The sequence below is a fragment of the Doryrhamphus excisus genome, linkage group LG16, assembly GCF_037039965.1.
Source record: "Doryrhamphus excisus strain RoL-2023G ecotype Guam linkage group LG16, RoL_Dexc_Guam_v1.1, whole genome shotgun sequence".
NCBI lineage: Eukaryota > Metazoa > Chordata > Actinopteri > Syngnathiformes > Syngnathidae > Doryrhamphus > Doryrhamphus excisus.
In genome coordinates, this window is record NC_136372.1 from 7,571,601 (window position 1) to 7,593,142 (window position 21,542).

The 21,542-nt window shown below is 42.7% G+C and overlaps 1 protein-coding gene across 2 annotated transcripts in view; it reads right to left on the reverse strand.

Moving 5' to 3' along the window:
• The window catches only part of rai1 (retinoic acid induced 1), a 66,007-nt gene that overhangs the window by 27,937 nt on the left and 16,528 nt on the right, over window positions 1-21,542 (reverse strand). Inside the window, exon 1 of one of the 2 annotated variants that reach the window (XM_078797173.1) lies at window positions 2,322-2,457. The exons of the other annotated variant lie outside the window; for it this stretch is intronic. The gene's annotated coding sequence lies outside the window, so the exon portion shown is untranslated. Of the gene's footprint in view, window positions 1-2,321; window positions 2,458-21,542 lie in introns of those variants that run through there. 2 annotated transcript variants of the gene reach the window in all.

The following is a 21,542-nucleotide window of genomic DNA, read 5'->3' on the forward strand; positions in this document are numbered from 1 at the left end:
GTTTTTCTTCCAGCTACTCCGGTTTCCTCCCACATTCCAAAAACATGCTAGGCTAATTAGCGACTCCATATTGTCCATAGGTACGAATGTGAGTGTGAATGGTTGTTTGCCTATATGTGCCCTGTGATTGGCTGTTGACCAGTACAGGGTGTACCCCACCTCTCGCCCGAAGATAGCTGGGATAGGCTCCAGCAGCCCTGTGACCCTTGTGAGGAAGTGGTAGAAAAATTAATGAATAAATGAAAAATTGCATGAATTTACATTTTGTAGTGTTGTATCTTAAGGAGGCTGCATGGTGGATGAATGGTTAGTATGTTGACTGTGATTGGCTGGCCACCAGTCCAGGGTGTACCCCGACTCTCACCCAGCTGGGATAGGCTCCAGCATACCCCCGCGACCCTAAGGAGGATAAGCGGTGGACAGAGGTTAACTTATTTTTACACTTGCGTGCCCACTGAGAACATGTTACCGTTAATAAAGGCTGTGCAACATCAAGGTAATGATTCACAGCCTTTCTAATGCCAAAAGGCCCCAAGGTGTAAAAGTCAACTTTTTACAGCAGACTTGTGCCTGCCTCTATTTTTAACTCCTCTGGGTGAAACTTTAGTTTAATGTGCACACAAATGGTGAGCGGTGAAGGACATCACCCGAATTAGCCATCATCAGGCCCCATTGTGGAGATGAAGTGCTCCGTATTCCGGCATGAAATTATTGACTGAATGCTGCGGCGCTAATGAAGGATCACAGCATTGAGTGAGCGTGCACGCCCGTGTCCACTTTCATCTTTAAGCACCTCACCATATATGGTGTATTTTTAGTTCTAATGGGGGGAGATGCAGTCACCGTCATGACTGCTTGCGCCATAGTGAAAGTGAAAGCAGGCTTCACTGTGAATATTGGCCACAGTTGGCGGTCAGGTACGCTGTGGGGAACATCGGGGACAATCAAGGATATGTCCGTCATGCAAGGCTGGCGATGTGTGTGTTCTGCCGGTGTGACTCTTGCGCTATAGCGACTAAGTGAGGGCAAAGAGAGGCCACAGTGAGCACTCGGGCTGTGGGGAGTTGGGGGGCAGCATTATACTGTATATGCCACAAGTGCATGACTTCATCCCTCCGGCAGGGAGCAGGGGTCACGAGGACGGGAAAAGGTGAGTGGAGAAAAGAATTAATGTCTAAGAGGAAAATAAAAAACGATGAGGGACAAGAAAACAAACAGAAAAACTAGAAATAATCCACAAAGTCATAGCTCACGATATGCTCACACATGCACATCATGCGTTGTATAGTCGTCCTTCGTTATATCAAAGGTTATAAATCGGAACATCGCTCCGTCACTATAGGTACGCGTTTTCAAAAATAAATAATTAATAACAATAAATAAACAAAGACTCAAAATAATCCATAAAGTCAAAGTCCACGGGATAGTCGGAGCATATGCACACATGCAACATTTTTGGCATATAATTTCTATAATCCCTTCTTCTGCTTGTTATTAATAATACCTGCCACCTTGCATAACAGAATTAAACACAAATACTCAAAATAATCCATAAAGTCAAAGTCCACGGGACAGTCGCACGCACATGCATGCATGCAAAATGTTTGTCATATAATTTCTATAATCCCTTCTTCTGCTTGTTAGTAATAATAACTGCCGCCTTGCATAATAGAAATAAACACAAATACTCAAAATAGTCCACAAAGTCAAAGCCCAAGATACGGTTGGTCACTAATGAGTACATTTTTGTACATTTTTTGTCATCATTCTAATCATAGCTCCACCTGTCAGTTATTAATGACAACTACCACCTTGATTAATAATAATAATAATAATAATAATAATAATAATAATAATAAACAGAAAGACTCAAAGTAATCCACCAAGTCTAAGCTCACAGTAGGTTTGCTCTTGCACGAGCATATGTTTGCAACATATGAATAATGCGATTGCACCTCCCACCAGTTATTAATGATGACCACCACCTTGCACAATAAAACTAAATAGAAAAACTGAAATAATCCACAAAGTCAACGGTATGCTCGCTCATGCTCCAGCACATGTGCAAACAATGCAGGTGTTATACGAACAATTCATATGCTCAGTCCTCCCTCCAGTTATTAATAATATCCACCACTTGCTAAATACAAAGAGAAAAACTCAAAATAATCCATGACATCATCACAACAGTCCAGTAAATTCACAACATTATCATGTCGGAAAAGATGCGTTCACACACAGTAAAAAAAAACATCAACATCATCCACTGACAAAGAGTGATGACGGAGGAAATAACCGCTGGTGACCTTCTATACATTTACCTCAATTCTGACTGGCGGAGATTGCAGTGACTCAACAACGACGGTGAAGAATAACATTGATTAATGGCGTCAAATGGGTCATATTGCAGAGCGTTGCCTTGCCGACGAGAGGCCGCGAACGTCCGCGAGTGACCACCTGTCAAGTGACAAAGCAACAGGCGATGAGACAAAATGCTTTTTGCTCGCAGCCCATGTCTGAACATCACAGCGCCGATGCTTGGGCAGTCACGCTGAAGTTGACAGGAAGTTGGACTAAACGACGCATATCACTTTTGACATTAATTTAATATGAACATAAGTATTCTGTATATTTTGTATTTATATATTTTGTATATATATTTGTATTTTGTATTTTCATATTTTGTATTTTTCATTCTTTTTTAATAGATGTGTCTGCACCTACTATACCGAAACAAATTCCTAGTATGTGATTGATCATACATGGCAATAAACCTTTTCTGATTCTGATTCTGAAGTATTGTTATGTTTTGCTGTCAAATATCGATAAATAAATGTGAATTGGAGGACTAATGAGAGACTGACCATCAGCTTTTAGCTAGAGTATACAGGCAAGATGACAAAGTGTAATTGTTTGTGTCGACACATTCCTCAAACATGCACCCCTACTGTATGGCATGTGCTATTATTTTTCTGACAAATACACCACATGGTGGTACTGTTATTAAAACCCGTAAATCGGATTGACATTAAATTTCTCACACAGCTCAACAAAAGCAGTGTGTAACGTTACATTGTTTGGTTGACGCCCCACCAAATTTTGTACACACCTTTAGGGGACATATTAGCACATGTGTGTTAAATTTGAGCAGGATTGGTAGAAAAACATGGCTGCCATCAAGCAAAACATCATGACGGAAATTAGCAACTAATCGTGTATAAGCCAAATGTCTTATAGTGATGCAACGTTGAGATTATTTGTAAACAATGGAAGCTCGCAGGTCTTGTAGTAAATAGTAAAGATGCCACAAAAGTACCATATATGTACAGTTGTCAATCTCTTTGTGCTTGAATACGGCTTAGTATTAGTCATAAATTGTACTTTTTTTTTAGCATAAATTCAGCATTTTCAAGCAGAAAAAAACAGCTAAATCAGGCATTTACAACATGCATTAAAAAGCATTAAATGCATTAAAATATGTAACGTTAGTCATGTTTAGTGAGACACACAAATCGCCACAACAACAGGCTTTTATTGCGGCTTTTGAACTATTCCACAACAGGAACAGTAAACCCTAATAAAAACACAGGCTATTGTTGCGGCAATAACCCACGACAAGCTAACTTTAAACCACTGATGTCACTTCCTGTCTGCCCGCCACTCAGCTCCCCTAGGGAACACAAATACAGGAACACACATTAAAAAAAATTCTTAAATTGTGTATTTACTCTTATTATGTCTACCATATTGGGTAATAAGAGTGTAAAAGTGACTATAGGGGTGTTAGTTTGTATCTATAGGGCTCTAATAATGTTAAAAATATATATTTAGGAGGTTGTAAACAGACGTTTTGTGTTCTAAATCCAAAAATATTCATAAGTAAGGAATTCACTTATCATGGTCAAGTCTGGAACCAATTAACGGCAATAAATGTAAAAATAGTCTCCACATACTTGGTGTGTATTCATGACTACACAACCAGCTCAACAACAACGCCCATCTATCCATCCATCATTAGTTAGCTTATGTGGACCTGCATGCCACCTAGCAACCAACTTGCAGCCAATTAGTGTCATGCCGTCCTTGTTTCCATGGTAACGCACCACCGTGCTCTTTAGGCACATCCATTTAGGTGCTGGCGATACACTCAAAGCAAAACCCATTTAGCACCACCAAGTTTGAGAGCCCGACGCGCTCAGTGCGGCGTCACCTCATCAATAAATTGCCGCCGTTTGGATTCATTAGTGTGCTGATGACAAACAAAGGCCGCTCGTCACTGCGAAGACTGGCAGATTTTTTTTTAAACTGCCGGGTCCAACAAGGGCAGACGTCGCTAAAAAAAATAAAAATAGTGCTACACAATCGAGAACTGTTCGAGAGCAGAACATTTTTTTTCGGAGTTTATTGCAAAGGCAGATGGTGGAAGTAGAGACGCTTTAAAAAAAAAAATCACTTCCAAGATGTTTATCCTTTTTCTGCGAAACGCTTGAGCAAACAAACGCATATGGAGGGAGGGGGGCCGAGGATAAATGGTCGCATCTTTGTGAGATGAAGGTGGCAGTTGTGTGGAAAACATGGACAGGGAACAAAAGTGTTGTTGGCATGTGATCCAAGTTCTTCTCTGTTGTTGCATGGAAAAATTTAGCAAAAAAAACACTATTCTATTATCATGGCTCCCATGAGAACTAGGTTCAAAATGATTATTAAACATTTTAGATGTAATGTATTTATTTCATTGTTAGACAGATCTTTTATTCATTCATTCATTTTCTACTACTTATCCTCACAAGGGTCGCGGGGGGTGCTGGAGCCTATCTGGTACACCCTGGACTGGTCGCAGCCAATCACAGGGCACATATAGACAAACAACCATTCACACTCACATTCATACCTATGGACAATTTGGAGTTAACCTAGCATGTTTTTGGAATGTGGGAGAAAAACGGAGTACCCGGAGAAAACCCACGCATGAACGGGGAGAACATGCAAACTCCACACAGAGATGGCCGAGGGTGGGATTGAACTCCAGTCTCCTAGCTGTGAGGTCTGCGCACTAACCACTCATCCGCCGTGCAGCCCAGATCTTTTAACGCGACATAAAAATATTAATACAAATTCTAAAAGGGAATGGTGGCCACACAGTCAGGAGATCGAGAAGGACCAATGTTGGAATAGCGATACAAACTGGTCCAAACTGCTTAGCCAGCATTATAGGGGACCTATTGTGCTCATATTTTGGCCTTTTTTATTGAGTTGTGGACTCCTGTAGAGCAGCTAGACATGATAAACCGCACAGGACGTTTTCTAGAACTTCCAGAATCTGCACCTATTCAGCTGTATTTCTTTAATTTTGTGCTTCCTGTGAAAAGGGTCTGTGCTAATGTATTCCACCCACGGCCTGTGGTTGGTCATACTCCTGAGTGCTTAAAAGGACTTCCAGTTTGTGCAGCGAGCTGCGAACTTAACTTTATAGGAGTTGATAAACGGTATAGGAGTTGATAATAAACGGTGGTGTTTCTTTTTAAAATGACCGCTTTTAACATACAGCCATATGTGTTGGTATCCAAATCCGATCCAGAAGTCGAGACTGGACAGTCTCAAGTTTTGCAAGAAAAGAGGTTACTTCAAGACGGTTTTCTACAGCATCGGTAATGTGTAATGTTTTTTGCGGTACTACCAGTGTTTAAAAAACTCGGTGTTGAGCCACTGATTGTGGTGGGAAACGGCTATTAGCACCCCGGCTCCCTTTATGCACACTCTATAGTGCTACACAGACATGACTTACACAAAATAAACACCGTTAGAACACTGATAAACTTAATCACTGCATGGTCTTCTGATTCTTACACACAACCAAGTAATGTTGGAAAAGCGTAGGGCTTCAGCAGCAGTCGGCTAGTCCAGCTGGATACTGGCCCATGTTCACAAAACAGTCCAGTCTGAAATACCGTTGACAGATTAAAATACATTTCATTTGCTGGTAGGGAATCAGGAACTCCAACCACTTGTGCATCTTTAGGAATTGTAAACAAACATGTCTCTCCCTTACACCCAATGAAACACTTTTTACAAGCCATTGCTTGCAACGTAAACACAGAAGCAGAGCTTGGGGAGAGCAGAGAGTGTATCTGGCCTACAGCCATGCCCATATAAGGAAACCCGCTCATCTGTGACATCACAAAAGCAACAGTTTTGCAACACCCTCCGAAACAGAGCATTTTGAGTCATACCAAACTTCTTTCAGGGCTCACTTCCAAATGCACAAACCTCATTATCTGAAACTTTGGCATGGTTTAACACCAGAATACATCATTCTAACTACATTTATAGGACAGGAATGTGGAAAAATCATTATAGGTCCCCTTTAATACCACTGATGAGTTCATTGTAAACAAAAGAATGGTTGCTAAGTGTAACATGCAGGGGTATCACAGCAACATTTTTTAAAGCGCATGCAGGGATAGATACTGATGATTCTATGATGATATCTTGAAAAAAAAAATCAGCATCAGGAGATTGGCTATAACTAATTCGGTACTAATTAGATACCTCTGTTTTTGTAGACGGGCTGCACGGTGATCGAGTCGTTAGTGCACATTATGAAAACAAAGTGAAGGAAAAACAATGTGCAGATTCAAGCACAAAGTAGATATTATTTTTATTATTATTATACATATTTATTAAGGCAGACCTCACAGCTAGGAGACCCAGGTTCAATTCCACCCTCGGCCATCTCTGTGTGGAGTTTGCATGTTCTCCCTGTGCATGCGTGGGTTTTCTCCGGGTACTCCGGTTTCCTCCCACATTCCAAAAACATGCTAGGTTAATTGACGACTCCAAATTGTCCATAGGTATGAATGTTAGTGTGAATGGTTGTTTGTCTATATGTGCCCTGTGATTGGCTGGTGACCAGTCCAGGGTGTACCCCGTGCTAAGATGGACTCCAGCACCCACCGTGACCCTCGTGAGGAAAAGCGGTAGAAAATGAATGAATAAATGTTTTTGTAGACCATATATCCAGGAACTATATGAGACTTGTGGTTAATTGCATAAAGGATCATTTATGCGACTAGTTTTCAAATATTGTGAAAGTGTGGGATCACTATTTGGCAAGCAGGGGCTAAGGCTTATGGCTAACTATTAACGGATTGAGCAGTTTTTTGCAATTCATAAGGGTACTCGTATTGTAGAACTGCACCAACTATGACTTTCTATACTGGAATGATATCCATTTCATGGATACTTCCCAACTTCCTCCTGTGCTTCCTGTTTACCCCATCCCACCTTCCTTTCTTCTCTCTTCCTCTTTCCCACCAGCGTTTCCTCTCCCTCGCCATTGTCGTCACCTGCCTCATTTGCATAGGATGCCTTATTTGCATACATATGAAGTATATGGACGGAGGGGATTCGTGTGTGCAGATGATGAAAAGAAATGAAAGCTTTTGAGAAGGACAGCGTGCTTGCAAGTTGCTTTCGCTCCCCATGTGTTGCTGACCTAAAGGTCACGTCGGGGAAGGAACCTGCGAGGGTGCCATTAACGCCAAATATCACGCAGAGATGTTGAAAGAGCGGCGATAACAATGCAACTTGGCTAAATGAGGGTGAAAAAATGGATTGAACACGCGCAGGCTCTTTGGTGTTGTTGTTGCCACGTTGTTGTTGCCGTGGTGGCGATGGATGATTGCCTCACCAGAGGAAAAGTGATTGGCTGTGACGCAAAGCCCCCACTCCCACCCCGCCCACTATACCACCCTTTTGCGTACACCCACAGGCGTCAGTTCCTTCCCGCTAGGTAGGCCAACCAACACACACACACACACTCATATACATGAAATATATACGACAGCACCCTCATGCATGCATCATGAAGTCTCAGGACATGAACATATATCAAACACTGTGATTGACACTTACTCAACATAGCAGCATGTGTGGACCTTTAAATTAGCACACACACATGCACGCACACACACACACACACACACACATGCACACACAGGCATGCAGGCAGCCTCTGGAATATTAACAGGCTCCACCCCTTCCCCCCTCCTTGTCTCACATCAGGCCAGGCAAGATGCATGCCTTGCAATCTGTCCCTGATTGCATAGACACACACACACACACGCGTGCGCACACGCACACATACAGTCTAACAGGGTGAAAGGAGCTCATCCTAGCATTTTTCTTGTGTGAAACGGCCATAATGCCCCCCCCCCCCCCCCCACACACACACATATACTGTAGATCCTCTATATGACAGGTGCACTCTGGTTTTTAGAACCTACTGCCAATAATGACGGTCAAAGATCCTCTAAAAGATCGGACCACTCTGCTGTAAACTCTAATCAAATCAAAGATCCTTTATACTACACACTCGCGCTGCTGTTTTACGGATCCTCTGGTGTTTTAAGGACTTGATGCAAGTTAAAGATCCTCTACATCAGAGGATCACGCTGCTGTTTTAAGGATTGTTAGCCAAAGATTCACTATATGTTAGGACCAATTGCAAATAACACGACTGCATGGCGTCGAGTGGTTAGCACGCAGGCCTCGCAGCTAAAAGACCCGAGTTCAATTCCACCGTCGGCCATCTATGTGTGGAGTTGCATGCGTGGGTTTTCTTCGGGTACTCCGCTTTCCTCCCACATTCCAAAAACATGCTAGGTTAATTGGCGACTCCAAATTGTCCATAGGTATGAATGTGAGTGTGAATGATTGTTTGTCTATATGTGCCCTGTGATTGGCCCAGGGTGTACCCCGCCTCTCATCTGAAGACAGCTGGAATAGGCTCCAGCACCCCCACGACTCTCGTGAGGATAAGCGGTACAAAATGAATGCAAATGACACCAGTCAAAGAACCTCTATACTATGACATGACCACATGCTATTTTTAAGGATTGTTTGCCAAAGATCATCTATAGCAGAACCAAGCTGGTGTTTTAGGGATCGTCAGCAAATAACTGTAGTCAAAGATCCTTAACACGTTTGAAATGTTTGCCAAAGATCCTCTATATATGACAAGACCAATCTGGTGCTTGAAGGACTTACTGCAAATAATGCGGATATACATCATAGTGCTGTTTAAAGATGGTTAGCCAAAGATCTTCTATATACTGTAGCTGGACCAATCTGTAGAAAATAACAGAAATAAATGAAAAATGAAAAAGTGAGTCGCGGGTTGAGAACCCTTGCTCTAAATGACGTGAGGACTACACTGTTTTTAAGCATGTGCTGTACTACAAAAACACTTGTCAAAGATCCTCTATATCCTCTGCTCTTTAAGGGAATCGGCTCCAAAAATGTCACCCCCAAGTTTGAACTGAACTCGCTCTGATGTCATTCCCGTTCCGGTTGAAGAGCCCAGGCCTAAAGCCTATAGCGCCACTTCCCACACACATGCACAGACAGAACACACACACACAAGTTCCCAATTTCCCTTCCTGCACACTAATACGTGCAGAATGTGTGCGATGATGCGACAACCGTCTCTTGTGTGTCATCAGGATGGAAAGGAGGGGTTGGGGAGGGGCTGATGAGAGGTGGCAGGGGGTAAAAGGAGCGAAGATGAAAGGAAGGAGGAAGAAGGAGAACGTGTGTGTGTGTGTGTGTGATTGTAAAAGGGCAAAGGAGGGATATGAGAGGAAAGAAAGGAGGAAGGACATCTGACTGCTGATTGGCTGGGGACGCCAGAGAGCGAGAGACACCGTCACCTCCAGTCAGAGGCTATTACCAGCAGCGCTGAGACGCCATCCTCCAGTGCGGTACACACACCTTCATGCATCACCGTCCCTCCATGAGTGTGTGTATGCAGACTAATTGCACATGCAAGCTGTGTGGAGCGACTTAGCGGGGGAAGCAATGTCCTTGTGTTTGATCTGTGTGTGCATGTGTGTGTGTGTTTGTGTGTGTGTGTGTGATGCAGCCACCCAGGGCCTTGTGCCCAGGCCTGAGAGTGACTGATAGAGTCCAAGCCAGCTTGAGCTGCATGCCACAGCCCCCCCATGTCTCACCACTGCCAGCACCACCTTCCTTCATCCTCCTCCTATCCTCTTCATCCTCACCGCATCTATTTTTTGCTTTTATTTGTCTTTTTATCCTCTGCCCAGCCCTCTCATCCGCACCTCACGTCCCTTGTTGTCACCCGTGTTCATTTTGCTCTTTAAATCGAATTTCAGCTACAATTTATTTTGTTTAATCGCCGTTGTTCATTAGTCACTACCACGAGTCGCCGCTAGAGGTAGCTGTTTCTCATTTTCTTCTCCATTCATAACCCCATTGAACCTGACAGAGGTCACTGTCGATTGATGAATCTATTAAAATTTGTGTCCCAAAACTTTTGTTCAAACAGCGTGTTTGTTTTAATGAGCTAGCTGTATTTTCTAGGCCAGCCAGCTCATTAAGTGCATAAGCAAATGCAGATACCGTGTATTTAGATGTGTGTCTGTGAAGGTGGGCTATTTAGTGCTGATACAAACTCAGACGGTTTGGCCTTGGTGGAAGGTCCGTTTGTTTCTGAAGGAGAGCGAGAACAAGCAAGGAGGGAGATGGATGGAGCTATGAACTAGGGCGGCCTCACATCGTGCAGCTTGCAAGATGGCTATCTGCACGTCCTATGGGAGAGGAGGAGGGTTTGCTTGTTATTTTAAGGAGGGTGACTCTGGAGCTTACCCTTCATAGTAATAAAACATAAAAACTTTACTTACATTATTTTGGATGTAATATCAGTGCAAGCACCTACTGCATAAGTGCTTGTCAAAGATCCTCAATGTGACAGCACTACTGTTTTTAAGGACTGATTGCAAAAATCACAGATCCACTAAGTGACATCACTGCTCTACTGCTTTCAAGGAACTACTTCAAAAACGTCAATCCAAGATCCTCTATGTGGCTGTTTTTAACGACCAATGTTCTAAAATGCTAGTCAAAGATCCTCAATTTGGGAGGACAAACATCAGTCAAACAATTATTGCTGTTTTTCAGGACCTTCTGCAAAAATGCCGATCAAAGATCCTCTATTTGAGGGCCTCCTGCAAAAACACCAGTCAAAGAACCTCAATGTGGCTGCACCACTCTGACGTTTTTAAGGGCCTATTGCAAAACCCTAGTCAATGGTCCTCTATGTGACAGAACTGCTATGCTGTTTTTGAGGGCCTACCTGCAAGTCAAAGACCCTCTATGTGACATCACTGCTCTACTGCTTTCAAGGAACTACTTCAAAAACGTCAATCCAAGATCCTCTATGTGGCTGTTTTTAACGACCAATGTTCTAAAATGCTAGTCAAAGATCCTCAATTTGGGAGGACAAACATCAGTCAAACAATTATTGCTGTTTTTCAGGACCTTCTGCAAAAATGCCGGTCAAAGATCCTCTATTGAGGGCCTACTGCAAAAACACCAGTCAAAGAACCTCAATGTGGCTGCACCACTCTGATGTTTTTAAGGGCCTATTGCAAAACCCTAGTCAATGGTCCTCTATGTGACAGAACTGCTATGCTGTTTTTGAGGGCCTACTGCAAAAACACCAGTCAAAGACCCTCAATGTGGCTGCACCACTCTGCTGTTTTTAAGGGCCTATTTCAAAACCCTAGTCAATGTTACATCACTGCTCTACTCTATTGAAGGAACTACTTCAAAAACATCAATCCAAGATCCTCTATGTGGCTGTTTTTAACGACCAATGTGCTAGAATGACAGTCAAAGATCCTCAATTTGGGAGGACAAACATCTATCAAACAATTACTGCTGTTTTTCAGGACCTTCTGCAAAATACCGGTCAAAGATCCTCTATTAGAGGGCCTACTGCAAAAACACTAGTCAAAGATCCTCAATGTGGCTGCACCACTCAGCTGTTTTTAAGGGCCTATTGCAAAACCCTAGTCAATGTGGCACCACTGCTCTACTGTTTTCAAGGAGCTACTGCAAAAACCCCAGTCCAAGATCCTTTATGTAGCAGCAAGGACCATACAACAAAAATCCCAGTCAAAGGTTCTCCGTATGAGAGGACCTACTGCAAAAAAATGTGCCAGTCAAATGTATTTTATATGACAGTATCAGTCTGCTGTTTTTAAGAAGCTATTGCAAAAATGCCTCGTCAGAGATCCTCTAGCTACTCATCTGGCTACTGCAAAAAGGACAGTCAAAGATCCTCTATGTGACTGAACCGCTCTGCTGTTTTTCAGGACCTCCTATAAAAGTGACAATTGGAGAGCACCAACTACAAAAAGTGAAATCAAAGATCCTCTATGTTAAAGGACCTACTGCAAAAATGCTAGTCAAAGCTACGCTTTGTGACATCACTGCTCTACTGTATTCAAGGAACGACTGCAAAAACCCCAGTCCAAGATCCATTATGTAGCAGCAAGGACCTATTACAAAAATTCTAGTCAAAGATTCTCCATATGAGAGGACCTACTGCAAAAAAATGTGCCAGTCAAATGTATTTTATATGGCAGTATCAGTCTGCTGTTTTTAAGAAGCTATTGCAAAAATGCCTAGTCAGAGATCCTCTACCTACTGATCTACCTACTGCAAAAGGGACAGTCAAAGATCCTCGATGTTAAAGGACCTACTGCAAAAATGCTAGTCAAAGCTCCGCTATGTGACATCACTGCTCTACTGTATTCAAGGAACAACTGCAGAAACCCCAGTCCAAGATCCATTATGTAGCAGCAAGGACCTACAAAAATTCTAGTCAAAGATTCTCCAGTCAGAGATCCTCTACCTACTCAGCTAGCTACTGCAAAAAGGACAGTCAAAGACCCTCTATGGGACTGAACCGCTCTGCTGTTTTTCACAACCTCCAATAAAAGTGACGATTGGAGAGCACAACTACAAAGGACCTACTGCGAAAATGCTAGTCAAAGCTCCGCTATGTGACATCACTGCTCTACTGTATTCAAAAACACCAGTCCAAGATCCTTTATGTAGCAGCAAGGACCTATTACAAAAATTCTAGTCAAAGATTCTCCATATAAGAGGACCTACTGCAAAAAAAATGCCAGTCAAAGATCCTCTGTATGAGACCTACATCAGAAAGACCAGTCTTCCATTTTTTAATGACCTACAGCAAAAAACCCCTAGTTAGAGATCCTTCAATGTGGCAGCACTGTTCCAAAGTTTTGGACTGAAACTTACCACAGGCTGTATTTGGCCCATGGGCCGCCAGTACGGTACGGCCCAGTAATATAGGGTTGCTATGTATCCACAGAAACATCCAGAACCCCCACGTGAGTAGCCCGAATGAGCGCGTGGGGGCAACACGGATGAGCGCGCTGGTGTGTGCATCCTTATGACATTTGACATACTAGAGCGCCTGCAGTGGCTGCTCCGTAAGAGCGGGGGCAGCAGCTCAGTGCAGGCGACGGCGGCATTGGCGTCCTGCTGGTCGCATCACATCACGTCACGTCAGAAATAATCTTATCACATCACATTTCCTCCCTCCTATATCTCCACATAATTCCTTCGCCGTGCTCTTTTTGTTTGCTTTGTTCCCTTTGTGCCTCCTTCTGCTTTCCTCTCTATTGTTCTTTATCACCCTTCTTCCTCTCCCCGGATCCTCATTTCCTTTCTGTCTGTCTTACGCCACCGCCGCTGTCACGTCTCATTCGTTCTCCCTCAGGTGGCTTCCAGCTCCCACCAAGCCAATGACATCATCAGCGTACTTCTTATTTGGGTTTGTTTGCAAAGAAAGCTCACTTTATGAGCTTTGCTGTGTTGGTGCATGAAGTCATCAACACACACATTTGATCAGCAAGAGGGCCCGACACCGCACACACACACACGCTCCCTCGGCCAACAGATAAACAAGAGCGCTCGCATCTCCCAGGAAGTAACCATAGCAACCATCTCGCCCTCTCTCTGTCATCCTCTCACCCTCTCTCTCTCTCCCTCGCTGACTGAGCTGCAGCCTGGCAGTCCTGGAGGCAAGACAATAGCAGGTTTCAAGGCCAATGTCACTTCTTCCTCCCACTATCACTACACCCCCGCCTCTTCCTGCTCGTGGTAAACAAGGGAGAAAAGAGAGACAAAGCTGTGATGTCACATCTGGGGCGGCGACGAGGGATTTTGAATAGAATCTGCAAGGAACGAAGGAAGATTTTGCACACACACACACATTTTCCTCCTTTTTTTTTTGCATAATGTGGCCAATTGCCGTCTTTGCTTTGTAGGGCGCAAGAGGAAAAGGGGATTTCATGCAGGCTAACCGAGCCTCTAATCCCCTGTTTCATGCCGCTCTCTCTCGCTTTCTGTTTGTAGATATTTCTGCATCTCTAACACTCTATATTTATATGCCTTCCTACCTGCAGCAAGTGCGAGTAGGCAGTAAAAGGTAACACATTTCAAATAGACTCATAGTAAAAGTTGCTTTGTTGCTCATTAATGAGGGGATACTGCACAATTTAATGCTCACATAACAAAAGATTTACTATATATCCAAAAAGTGTGGCATCTATACATTTTTTACACCAAAATGGGCTGAATTTAAATTTTGCAATATTTATTATAGTTACAACAATTCAAATTCTTATTAAAAATTTATAAATACACACCAAAATATACGATTGTTGGGAGAAGTTGGAATTTCTGGCTTGAGCTATGTGGCTTATCCTCACTAGAGTCTCAGTGTCACGATCCTTGAGTTAGCCTATGTGACAGTTTCGTTTGTTTCCGCTTTTATGCCTTAGTTCCTGTTTTATGCTCTTATTTTGGTAGCGCTTCCTGTTTGTCCTGCGTTGTGTCCGCTTGCTTTGCTTTTTTTCCTTTTTCACTAGCACCTGTTGCTATTTGTGTTCTCCTTCTATTTAGTTCAGGTGCGGGCATCTTAGTTTATCGTTGTATTGTTTATTATAGCTGGCCACGCTACCGCAATCGTCTTCGCTGGTGTCCTGCTGCTATATATCAGCCGTAATAATTAAAAGTGAACTTTTTACCTGCATCGGGTCTCCTGCTCTCTGCATATTGGGGTCGCGCCACAATGCCGAAGCCGAGACGTCACGTGACACTCGGGGATATCCCAGCTGTCTTTGGCCGAGAGGGGGGTACACCCTGGACTGGCCAATCACAGGGCACAAATAGACAAACAACCATTCACACTCACATTCATACCTATGGACAATTTGGAGTCCCCAATTAATAACTATGCTATGCTATGCTAATCACTTCTAATTGTTTTTATTTCGATTTTTCTTTCACTGCACATAAATTAAAAATATAGGCAGACTCTAAGTAAAACCACAATATTTAGGAATGACTTGTGTGAAAGTAGACCAGAAAGTAGACAAGAGAATCCAATGTATTGTAATGTATTGTATATGTCTCAAACACGTGGCCCGTGGGCCAAATATGCCCCGCAGGACACTAGTTTGAGGCCCCCGCCGTGATATGAAAGTTTAATGTTAGTGCGGCCCGCACAAGTTTGATATGGATGCTGTATGGTATCATGTACCCAAAAAAAATTATTACGTTTGATTAATGTTCATGTTAAAGGTTAAATAACTGTTAATAGTTATCCTCCCTATCCGTGTGGAAGTGGTAAGTTTTTGGCTATTTAAGTTTAAAGGAAATAACTTGGAGGCTACCGTTTAGGTCGCTAGCTCTCTAGTTTGCGAGTTAGCATGTGTCTCAGGACCCTGCAGTTGCGCAATATGTTGTAAATAAAAAGAGTATAAATGTGACTATAGTCGTGTTTTGTCATGTCTACAGGGCTCTAATAATGCTTAATTTTAATCTGAAAAAAATAATTTGTCTACCCACCAACTATATGTGGTTTCTTAAGTTTTTATTATTTGCCGTTTTATTATTATTATATTTATTTATTACTGATTGATTGATTTTCTTTATTCTTGATTTGTTTATTTATTTTCATCTTATTTTGTGTAGAAAAATAAAAATTAAGATATTTGAGAACAGTGGAATGTTTTATCAGAGCTTTTATTGTAGAAAATCGGAACCAAAGCACTGAAAAAGATTGTATATTTTTCTGTTTTTAATAAATGCGTTTTTTTTTTGGAAAACCTGATGCGGCCCAGCCTCGCCCAGACCCTAGCTCCAGTGGCCCCCAGGTAAATTGAGTTTGAGACCCCTGTATTATAACATACACTGTTTGCAGTTGCTGCATGGCTGTAAGACCATGCCCATTTGTATTTTATGTGTTGTTTTATTCATTAATTCATTTGTTGCTTCATCAACTCATGGCTGGGTTTTGAATCGAGTCCTGGAACTTTGTATGGAGGTAAACAAAAGCGTAGTCTAAAGGAAGAAGTGTGCCTAGCGGAGGCCACTGTTTGCTATGTGCAGCCTGTGCTCAAGTACAGTTGACTTTGATGAATGCTCTTCAGCCACCGCCACCCTCTCAATGGTGAGAGAGCCCTTTGCTTCGTCAGTGTCTGGCTTTTTTTTTCTTCTTCTTCTTTTGCACCTGTTCTGAATGACTGCGGAAGCCTCAGCCAATCACTCGGAGAAAGAAGGGAGGGAGGGAGGAGGGGTGTTGGGGATGTCAGCTGCTCGGGCTAACCATCTAATAGGTTTCCATGCTGAAGTGACATTTCAAGTACACGGGTGCATTAGTCCTGAGATGGAAAGGAGAGATGAGAGGGATTGGATATGCAGCGAGAATACCGTGGAGTCGGCAGAGCTTATCAATGCATGTGTCTATCCATCCTGCTCACAGCCACACCCCCCTCCAACCGCCGCTCACAGGAATCGGAGGGAAGAAGAAATATAGTGGTGGAGGAGGATCTGACTGAGCATTGCTGAATAGGAACGCAGTAGGAGAGGTGGGATAGAAGGACATGAGTCAAGGTCAGAGACGGGATCTATCCGTGGGGCACCCCTTCTTCAGTGTCATTTGGTATATCCCAGACAGGCCACAATATTAGATATAACTGTTCTCTGCATCAACGTACTGGTCAACAGGACCCATCCTGTTGATGTTTCCCTGGCGGAGGCATCACATGGCCACAGACAATATGCAGACATGATCATCACAGAAAACAGACAGGCTCGTTGCCAAAACACATTTCTGCAAGTCCCGCTGTTTGTGTAATGAATGCTCTAATGAATTGTCAGTGATTGTCTTAAAGAGGGGCTGCAAGGCGGACGAGTGGTTAACGCGCATGCCTCACAGGAGATTCGAGTCCAATTCCACCCTCGGGCATCTCTGTATGGAGTTTGCATGTTCTCCCCGTGCATGCGTGGGTTTTCTCCGGGTACTCCGGTTTCCTCCCACATTCCAAAAACATGCTAGGTTAATTGGCGACTCCAAATTGTCCATAGGTATGAATGTGAGTATGAATGGTTGTTTGTCTATATGTGCCCTGTGACTGGCTGGCGACCAATCGCCCGAAGACAGTAGGCTCCAGCATGCCCGCGACCCTCGCGAGGATCAGCGGTAGAAAATGAATGAATGAATTAGAGTGTGCACACACATACAGACACATACACAAAGGCAGACACAGACATGGGTAAAGTAAGTAAAAAAGTAATAATTATTTTTAGATTTTATACAAAATTTTTATTTTTATTTATTTATTTGTATTTATTTTATGAAACTATTTTTATTTTATTTTTTATGATAAAAATGTACTCCAAATTGTCCATAGATATGAATGTGAGTGTGAATGGTTGTTTGTCTATATGTGCCCTGTGATTGGCTGGCGACCAGTCCAGGGTGTACCCCGCCTCTCGCCCGAAGACAGCTGGGATAGGCTCCAGCACCCCCGCGACCCTCGTGAGGAAAAGCGGTAGAAAATGAATGAATGATAAAAATGTTGCAATATTATAAGAATAAAGGTGTTTAGATTTTTAGTATTTCAATATATTCATAATATTCTGACTTTTTCCTGTGAAATTTGCAACTTTTTTTTATTCTTGTAAATTTATTTATTTTTTCTTGTAAATTTACGACTTTATTCTTAACATTTCATGACTTTATTTGTCGTAAATTTACAACTTTTTTCTTGTAAATTTAAAACATTATTCCTGAAATATTATGACTTTGTTTCTCCTAAATTTATGACTTTTTTTCTCCTAAATCTATGACTCTATTCTTGTAACATTAGGACTATTTTATCTGAAATGTAAAACTTTTTTCTTCTAAATGTACATTATTATTGAAACACTAAGACCTTGTTTCTCCTAAATTCATGACTTTTTTCTCCTAAATCTATGACTCCATCCTTGTAACATTTTATCTGAAATGTACAACTTTTTTCTTGTAAATTTGCAAATTTATTCTCGTACCATTACAACCTTCTTTTCCTCATAAATTTCAGATTTTATTCTTGTAAAATTATGATTTTTTTCTCAGAATTTTTTGGCTTTTTTCTAGTAAAGTTACAATGTTATTCTCAAAATCTCATAATTGGCTGATTGGCTGCCAACTGTAATGGTTCTGCTGCTTCATGGTAAGACTTACTCCAGTGACCAAATATGGTTGCCCTTTAAACGGCGATGCAATTTCAATACATCACTATGGATGGGCGGGGCTTGAACCAAGGAAAAGCCCTGCAGACATTTTCAACATTTTCCTATGTTTGTCAGTGAGTAATGCATGCAATGTACCTACAAGAAAAATGCAGGAAGTCCAATTAGAATTCTAGTTCACTTTGCAATAAAGCATAAGAGAGTGGATGCCAAACTTAGTTGTCTACGTTACGGATGTCTGCATGTTCACACATCCCAGTCAGTGCACGTTTGCTAGAGTGCGTGTGTGTGTGTGTGTGTGTGTGGGGAAGGCGATAAGCACCTGAGCCCCGAGGCCACCTTCTGATTTCCCCTCACGTCGTCGCTGAAATCAGCCCAATCACTGCACTGTCATCTGCCTGCCACCAGAGAGAGGCCCGCGCCGCATACTGACGAGCTCATTTAGCTATCGCGCTAACACGTGTGCGTGGCTTTGGACTCGCACATACCCCACCAGGCCTTGCAAAACAAAAAGTGACAGGACGGGGAGTGGTGGGGGAAATCATACCTAAATTGCAAGTGTGAAGCAAACAAGTGTCATTGTTTATAATGAGAGATGGCGCCCCCTGGATGACTAACTCTTTAACCCCCCTCCCCCCCACGACATAGCTTGACCTTGCATGAGTGAGCTGCATTCATATTTCATCATTTCTTTGACAGTCTTATCATGTTGAGCAATTTATAAATGACTGCTATAAATTGTCCTTGCCGTCTTTTTTCATAATTTTCCTAATCCTTCTGAAGGTCACACAGCATGGAAAACACATGCCTGCACCTCCTCTCACACAGTATGGTGTGACATCCTCATGACCTAAAAATGTCCCCTAAGTAACATCCGGGGACACACAGTGGGGGCATGAGAGTGGATGGGGTGGGGTGGGGGGCGTGAGGATGATGTGGTGTTGATGACCCACAGGACCAAAGAGGCAGGATGTGTGCGAAAGAGGAAAACACGCCAAGCGTATTAATTCTGCATGTGCTTGTGTTCCTGTGTGCGTTTGCGTGCACGCATGGTGGCAGAGCGCTGTTCTCCTGTCAGTGTGATTAGACGGCTGCACAAACATGGTGAAGAGAGAGAGCGAGAGAGCGAGAGAGAGAGAGAGCGAGAGAGAGGTGGGGTGGGGGGGTTGAATAGAGACAGGGTGTGTGATGAGGGAGACTTTAAAGGCAGTGGACACGTACTGTATTTTCACACACATGCATTTATGGACCCAAGGGCACGGTGAGGTCATTTCCAGCCTTGCGTCACCGCCAAAGTTTCAGTAATGGCGGGAAAGAAGCTAAAAAAAAAAACGTTGTTGCAATGAAAAACATGCAGGTGGGACGACGAGAGAGAAACAACGACAACACACTGAAGGAGGTCTACATCCTATGTGTGTATGTTTGAGTAGATGGTTACCATGGCAACAGTGGAAACCCCGCCCCCTACTCATTTACATATTCAAGAAGGCGACATCCCAGTTGAATTACAAGCTGACATTGAATGGCTTAATCAATAGAGTGCTCGGACAGGCAACCAAGGGGGTGGGGGGTTGGTTAATAGATGGAAGGAAGAGGGGAGCAGGGGGTGTGAAGGGGGAGGGGGGCGGCCAAGAGGAATGCAGGTGATGTAATGGCCCATCATGTTTTGCAACTGCGTATGGACACCACTGGTCTGTCAGTCACAAGGTAACCACACCCACTTCCAACCTCCCTTTCACCCTATTGGACAACCTATTGTAATGAAGCTGTATATTCTCACCAAGGAATCTTTTAGTGATCATAATAATTGATAACGTCAAAATGCTAATGATAAACATAATTTGTACTGCATTTGTCACTAAGAAAAATAATGAAAAATATTACTACCCATCTCATTACATTGCACAGGTGTACCTAATGTTGTGTCCAGTTTCTGTATGTAAATTGACCTCCGACTAGCCATTAGACAGAATGTTACAAATGATTGAACGGGACCTATTTTGCTTTTTCCATTTTTCTGACCAATAAATGTTTTCTTGTGTTAAACCATGCCAAGGTTTCAGATAATGAGGTTTGCGCATTTGGACCTACGTATCCGGAAGTCCTCAGGAGCGCTTTGGATTGTGACCAATCACAGCAGAGTAGGTGTGTCCGTGCTGGAATTAATTAAACAGAGCATTCGTGTCAAAAGCAGGACATCCATGGAAACAATGCACAATGAGGTGCACATTCTGGAAGCTCTAGAAAGCTTTCTGTGCGGGTTCTGGTGTGTAGCTGCTCTATAGGAGTCCACAACTCAATACAAAGGGCCGAAAATGAACATAACAGGTCCCCTTTAAGTATGCCATAATCACTGAAAATATTCATGCATAATTGTATTTGGTCAGTTAAAGAGAAAATACATAAGGTTGACTATGGCTTATTATGAGTCAAAAATATTGAAAGAAGTCACATGTAGGATTCACTAGGTATCATTAATGTTACATTGACGAGGCTTTATCTTACATTACATTACCTTAACAGTGCAGTCAGTCATAGCATGTCCTCCCATTCTGTGTGGAAGTGGTACATTTTTACAAGTTAGCTCGGCAACTTGCTATATGCTATGAGCAGCGGGCATCGCTTATGAAAGTCCTAAACAGGTTGTCCATGCTCGAACTATGAAACTATTTATTAATACAACCGTACTCAGCGGAAATTTGCTTATCTCGGTTCGAGTCTGAATGCACTATAAAGGCTCCAATTAGCTCATCTAGTCAGTTAACTGCCAAGTCTTGTGTTGCCTACGAAAGCAAATAGTCACCGGGGTCTGTAAGCCAACAAACACTGGCAACTGCTGTGGCTGTAGGCAACCGTCTCATACGGTTTAAACATGAAAATTTTCCCATCATCCTTGATGCTTGTGTGAGTCATGGACGCATGTGTTTATTAGGGATGTCCGATATTGGATTTTTTGCTGAAAACCCATATCAGCCGATACGGATACCGATATGTGTAACATGACATCTCCTGTTGTGACATGAACACATGTGTTGTATGCAGATTTTCAAAGATAGGTTTCGGAAAAAAAATCGATATTGGCCGATATCATATTTTTATAGTAATATCGTATTGATAAT